This window comes from Rhincodon typus, chromosome 12, assembly GCF_021869965.1.
Source record: "Rhincodon typus isolate 14 chromosome 12, sRhiTyp1.1, whole genome shotgun sequence".
Taxonomy (NCBI): Eukaryota; Metazoa; Chordata; class Chondrichthyes; order Orectolobiformes; family Rhincodontidae; genus Rhincodon; species Rhincodon typus.
Window position 1 is genome coordinate 3,705,340 of NC_063343.1, and position 7,330 is coordinate 3,712,669.

At 44.8% G+C, this 7,330-nt stretch overlaps 1 pseudogene; it reads right to left on the bottom strand.

Annotated features, from left to right (window-relative positions):
- Positions 1-6,749, bottom strand: part of LOC109920766 — a 31,530-nt pseudogene extending 24,781 nt beyond the window's left edge.
- Positions 6,750-7,330: the final 581 nt, after the last annotated feature.

Here is a 7,330-nt window from a genome sequence, read left to right on the forward strand (position 1 = left end):
GACTTTCAGCGTCTTCTGCACACTTTGCTCTACCACTCACCTTAGTGTCATCTGTAAATTTTGACAGGCCACACTTAGTCCCCAACTCCAAATCATCTATGTAAATTGTAAGCAATTGCGGTCCCAACGCTGATCCCTGAGGCACACCACTAGCCACTGTCCGCCAACCAGAAAAACACCCATTTACCCCTACTCTTTGCTTTCTACTGGTCAACCAATCCTCTATCTGTGCCAATACATTACCTGCAATACCGTGCAACTTTATCTTATGTAGCAGCCTTTCGTGTGGCACCTTGTCAAATGCCTTCTGGAAATCCAGATACACCACATCCACAGGTTCCCCATTGTCCACCATGCAAGTAATGTCCTCAAAGAATTCCACCAAATTAGTTAAACATGACCTACCCTTCATGAACCCATGCTGGGTGTTCCCAATGGGACAATTTATATCTTGCTATTTCTTCCTTAATGATAGATTCAAGCATTTTCCCCACTACCGAAGTTAAGCTAACTGGCCTATAGTTACCTGCTTTTTGTCTACTTCCTTTTTTAAACTGTGGCGTCACATTGGCTGTTTTCCAATCTGTGGGAACCACCCCAGAGTCCAGTGAATTTTGGTAAATAATTACTAGTGCATTTGCTATTTCCCCCATCACCTCTTTTAGTACCCTGGGATGCATCTCATCAGGGCCAGGAGACTTGTCTACCTTTAGCCCCATTAGCTTGCCCAGCACTGCCTCCTTTGAGATAATGATAGTTTCTAGGTCCTTGCCTGCTATAACCTTCTTGCCATCAGTTTTCGGCATGTTATTTGTGTCTTCCACTGTGAAGACCGACACAAAATAACTGTTTAATGCCTCGGCTATTTCCTCATTCCCAGTTACTAAATTGGCCTTCTCATCCTCGAAAGGACCAATGTTTACCTTCGCCACTCTTTTACGATTTACATATTTATAGAAACTTTTGCTGCCTGTTTTTATATTCTGAGCTAGTTTACTCTCATAATCTATCTTACTTCTCTTTATAACTTTTTTTGTGGCTTTCTGTTGGCCTTTAAAGATTTCCCAGTCTACTAGTTTCCCACTACTCTTTCTTTTTTGTATGTGTTTTTTTTCAATCTGATACTTTCCTTTATTTCCTTAGACATCCATGGCTGGCTCTCTCTTTTCCTACAGTTCTTCCTTATCACTGGAATATACTTCTGCTGAGCACTGTGAAAAATCATTTTGAAAGTCCTCCACTGTTCCTCAATTGACCCACCATAAAGTTTTTGCTCCCATTCTACCTTAGCTAACTCCTCCCTCATTCCTTCATAGCCTCCTTTGTTTAAGCACAGGACATAGGTACTGGATTTAACCTTCTCACGCTCCATCTGAATTTTAAATTCGACCATACTGTGATCGCTCCTTCCGAGAGGATCCCTAACTGTGAGATCATTAATTATTCCTGTCTCATTACACAGGACTAGATCTAGGATAGCTTGCTCCCTCGTAGGTTCCATTACATATTGTTCAAGGAAATTATCACGGATGCATTCTATGATCCCCTCCTCAAGGCTGCCATGACTGACCTGGTTTGACCAATCGATATGCAGATTAAAATCCCCCATGATAATTGCTGTACCATTTTTACATGCATTAGCTATTTCTATGTTTATTGCCCGCCCCACCATGATGTCGTTATTTGGTGGCCTATAGACCACACCTATCAGTGACTTCTTCTCCCTGCTATTCCTAATTTCCACCCAAATGGATTCAACGTTTTGTTCAGTAGAACCTATATCATCTCTCACTACCGCCCTGGTATCATCCTTAAAAAACAAAGCAACACCACCTCCGTTATCTTCCTGTCTGTCCTTCCGAACAGTTTGATACCCCTGGATATTTAACTCCCAGTCATGATCATCCTGTAACCATGTCTCTGTAATGGCCACTAAATCATACCCATTTGCCATGATTTGCACCATCAACTCATCCACCTTGTTTCGAATGCTCCGAGCATTCAGATAAAGTGCCCTTATGCCAGTTTTTGCACCTTCTTGTTGGGTCCTATTACCTCCATTACTAACAGCTCTTGAGTTCTCCTTCCCTCTAACTTTTTTCCTAATTTTCAATGGAGTTGAAGCTTCCTCGTCACCTGCTAACCTGCTGCTTTGCCTTACATTAATTGTTATTCTCCCTCTACGCTCACTTCTCCCTTCCCCCCTACTTACTAGTTTAAAGTCCTATTAACCACACTATTTACCCTTTTCGCCAGAACACTGGACCCGGCCCTGTTCAGGTGGAGTCCATCCCAGCGGTACAGATCCCTCCTGTCCCAGATCTGATGCCAGTACCCCATGAAAAGGAAACCCTCTTTCCCACACCACTCTTTTAGCCACGTGTTTACTTCCCTGATCCTCGCCTCCCTATGCCAATTTGCACGTGGCTCGGGCAGCAATCCAAAGATTATGACCCTTGAAGACCTGTTTTTTAATTTTGTTCCTAGCTTTTCATAATCCCGAAACAGGTCTTTTTTTCCTAGTCCTGCCTATGTTGTTGGTACCTACGTGGACCACAACAACTGGGTCCTCCCCCTCCCTCTCTAGTATCCTCTCAAGCCGGTCAGAGATGTCTCGCACCCTGGGACCGGGCAGGCAACACACCATGCGGGATCCTTTATCCTGCTCGCAAAGGATACTGTCTATCCCCCTGATGATGGAATCCCCTACAACTACAATCTGTCTTTTTGCTCCCCCCTCTTGAATGGCCTCCTGGACCATGGTGCCATGGTCAGTTGCCTCATCCTTCCTGCAGCCCTGTTCCTCATCCACGCAGGGAGCAAGTGCCTCATACCTGTGGGACAATGTCAAGGACTGCGGCTCCTGTGATCCTGTCTGCAGGGTCCCTCTACCTGCCTCACGCACAGTCACACACTGCTGTCCCTGCCCGACGATCGAATTAACATTAGTTAATCTACCAGGTGTGACTGCCTCCTGGAATACAGCATCCAGGCGTTTCTCTCCCTCCCGGATGTGCCGCAGTGTTTGGAATTTGGGTTCCAGCTCATCAATTTTGAGCCGGAGCTCCTCAAGCAGCCAACACTTGCTGCAGATGTGGTCACTGCCGTTCTCAATGGGATCAGCTAGCTCCCACATCATACAGCTACAACACATCACCTGGCCTGCCATCTCTACTTAGGTAATTATTTAAAATTAATTAGCTTTTTTTTTAGCTTTGCAGTGTTTTCTGCACCAGTAAGTTTACTCCGTTATATACTCAAACAGACTCTGGCTTTGCCTTCCAACCTGCTCCCAGAGGATTTGGCGTCTGGGTGACCACCCCGAAAGATAACAGAGATGAGGAAAAAAAAATGCAAATAGCTTACCTGCTCACCACACTTAGTCGTTATTATTAGTCGTTATTATTAGGTTAGAGGAGGTGGAAGGGTGGGAGACACTATGCGTGTAGTGTCTTGGGTTTTAGTTAACTCCCAAATTTATTGGGTGGAAGCTTACCTTCCCAGGCTGCCCTCGCGCTTTCTCCCGGACTCCCGCTGCTGAAACAACTGAAAAGATGTATCCCTATCCCTGTAGCCCTGCATTTCCCATGGCTAACTCACGCAGCCTGCAAATCCCTGGACACCATGGGCAATTTAGCATGGCCAATCCAACTAACCTGTACATCTTTGATCTGTAACCGACTCCATATGGAACCTTTACCCAATATCCTTTAAAACCTTTCACAAACACACCAATTACAGATTTAAAATTAACAGCTGATGTAGCATCAACTGCCATTTCTAAAAGAGAGATTCTAACTTCTACCAGCCTTTGCATGCAGGAGTGTCCCTAACATCACTGCTGAAAGAGTTTGCTCCACATTTTAGGCTCTGTTTCCTGATCCTCGATGCCTCAATCAGCAGAAATATTCTGTTCCTGTGAATAACCTGAAAACTTCCATCAAATCACCCCTTGATGTCTTTGAAAATACAGGGAATACAACCCTGATTTGTGTAATTTTGCTTTATAATTTAATCCTTGTAGCATTGTTCTAACAATTAAACAGTGCACACTCTCCAAGGCTATTTCTTTCTTAAGCAGTCTTCACAGAATCTGTCATAGATTTCCAGGTGTGGTCAAACTACGGGGCTTTGTATAATTGCAGAGTGTGATATAGAGCCTCTAGTACTCTCATTTTCTAGGTGTAAAAGCGTTCCGTTAACATTTATTGTACACGCCCACCACATTTTAGGAATCATGTTCTTAGTTCATTAAGTCTATTTCGACGTCCACTGTGCTAGCATTTCACCATTTAGACAGTACCCTGTTCCATCACTTTTAAGTCTGAAGTGACTGACATTACATCGAAATTGGAACAAATTGAGATCCTGTGGCCACAGTTTTGTGCGTTCAGTATATCGATTCAAATATCTCCTTAAACATTACTTACAATGCTGCTTATTTTTGGTTCATTGCTAACTTGAAAATGTAGCTTTCTATCTCACCATCCAAGTTTTTAATCTAGGTATTTTGTACTTGCAATGATAATTTGATGCTCTGATTTTATCTGAAAACCATCATGCGCTGCAGAATTATGTCAAATAAGGCTATCTATCCACCGAAGGTTAAACAGACAGAAAAAAAATACCACCATATTTGAACTAAATGCTTATCATCCTCATCTTTATAGGGTTCTAAAAGATCAATTTCAATGTCTAATGTCATCTAATTCAGGAATGCAACTCACTGCAGAGACACCTGCAGTGTGGAAGTAGGCCATTCAGCCCATCTTGACCCTCAGAAGAGCATCCCATCCACACCCACCCTATTCCTGTAACCCTGCATTTCACATGGCTAACCCACCTAGTCTGCACATCCTTGGACAATTGAGCAAAGCCAATCCACCCAATCTACACATCTTTGGACAGTGAGAGGAAACGCACACAGACACAGGGAGAAGGCACAAATTCGACTCAGACGGTCAGCTGAGGGTGGAATTGAACCTGGGTCCCTAGCGCTGTGAGGCAGCAGTGCTAACCACTGTGGCAGATGGGAATGATAGCTCTCTCTGACGATTGAAGCTTACCTGAAGGCAGTAGAAAGGGAGCAGCTAAACATTAGGAAGGGCAGGAGAGGCAAATGGAATGATCTTCCAGCTTAGCACTGTTCTGGATCATGGTTTGGAAGCAAAGATTTGAAAAACAAAACTTTGCATTCACAGCCCGTCACTTTGCAAATGGAGACAATGATAAGATACATCACCTTGTCCAGGATAGAAGATCTAGCGTACATGGTCTGTAACTGAAGGAGTGTAAATCCAAAACGAACCTTCAGAAATAATACCTCACTGAGCTCATAGTAAATTTATGTAACTGGGTTTCCATAAAGTTGGAATACAGATTCATAGGGTCATAGAGCTGTACAGCACGGAAACAGACCCTTCGGCCCAACTCGTCCATGCCGACCAGATAACCTACATTAATCTAGTCCCATTTGCCAGCATTTGGCCCATATCCCTCTAAATCCTTCCTATTCATGTACCCATCCAGATGCCTTTTAAATGTTGCAATTGTACCAGCCTCCACCACTTCCTCTGGCAGCTCATTCCATACACGCACCACCCTCTGTGTGAAAAAGTTACCCCTTGGATCCCTTTTAACTCTTTCCCCTCTCGCCTTAAACCTCTAGTTTTGGACTCCCCTACCCTGAGGAAAAGACCTTGGCTATTCACCCTATCCATGCCCCTCATGATTTTATAAACTTCTATAAGGTCAGCCCCTCAGCCTTTGACGCTCCAGGGAAAATAGCCCCAGCCTATTTAGCATGACATGAAACATGACATATGATAAGTATCGCATGTTTATTTGGGACAGATGACTTTGTCGTCCTGGTTCCCAAACCTTCCACTACCAGGGTTTCCCTCATGTTATTCTGGGGCCTGTTGAAGGCTAATTTACGGTTGTTTAGTTATCAACTTAATTATCTACAACTTCTGAGGAGGGTTTCTGGCACAATGGGCAATGTCCCTACCTCTAATTCAGAAGCCCCAGGCTCAAGGCCTACTGCAGATCTTGATGTTCAATAATGGGGACAAAACCAGGTTGAGTATCAACTCCTAAGTCTTTCTGCTGCAAGCCAATGCAGAGACCAAGAGATATTCCTGGAGGTGGAAAGGAAATTGGAACTTTGGCCATCCCGATGCATAGCTCTGCACTACAAGAAACCTGGAAAACAAATCTTTGTCACCATAGTGACTTGCACTCGTTATGGTTGGAGGGTACGGGCCAGTGTGGACCAGATTGGTGCCAACAGGAAGGGATTGACTGCCCATTCTGGTTGGTGTGGCCCTCTTGGCATCTCCACTGTGCAGTGGATTAGACCTGTCATTGGAAAGAGAACTCAAGTAGAAGAAGCAGTTTGCAGCTTCTAGAATGGTACAAGGTGAGAGAAATGTGCTGTGTTCTCTTATTAAATCAGCAACATCCTCTGTTCCTATATGGATACACGTGCAACCTATTCACACTCACATTTGCACGCAGTAATGGGCACATATTTACCCTGTCCAAATGATGAGCTTAGGACACGGGAAGATGTCCCTCATGACGTGGATCGATGAATTGATCAGAGCCCAGGGGGAGTCACAAAGTTAATCCCCCCATTTCCCAGGGTTGGTTATGGGCTCCGAAGAAGAAAGACACACGGCCAATGGGTTGTCAGTAACGCTGTAATCAGGATCCCAGTGCACGTCGGTGATGTGCCAGAAATAACCTGAAAGCAAACAAACATACAGCTCGTCAATAGAGTGACCAACATTTCTCCGTATTTCTGACCCAGAACCAGGAGCTTGTAAATTAGATAGAGCCCAGTTTAAAATAATAAAATCCAGTTACATAAATTTGATACGGCGCAGTGCAGTATTGAGGGAGTGCAACACTGGCACAGTGCAGTACTGAGGGAGTGTAGCATTGGCACAGTGCAGTACTGAGGGAGTGTAGCACTGGCACAGTGCAGTACTGAGAGAGTGTAGCACTGGCATAGTGCAGTATTGAGGGAGTGCAGCACTGGCACGGTGCAGCATTGAGGGAGTGTACCACTGGCACAGTGCAGTGCTGAGGGAGTGTAGCACTGAGGGAATGCAGCACTGGCACAGTGCAGTACTGGGGGAGTGTAGCACTGGAACAATGCAGTACTGAGAGAGTGTAGAACGGGCACAGTGCAGTATTGAGGGAGTACAGCACTGACACAGTGCAGTACTGAGGGAGTGCAGCACTGGCACAGTGCACTATTGAGGGATTGCAGCGCAGGCACAGTGCAGTACTGGGGGAGTGCAGCACTGGCACAATGCAGTAC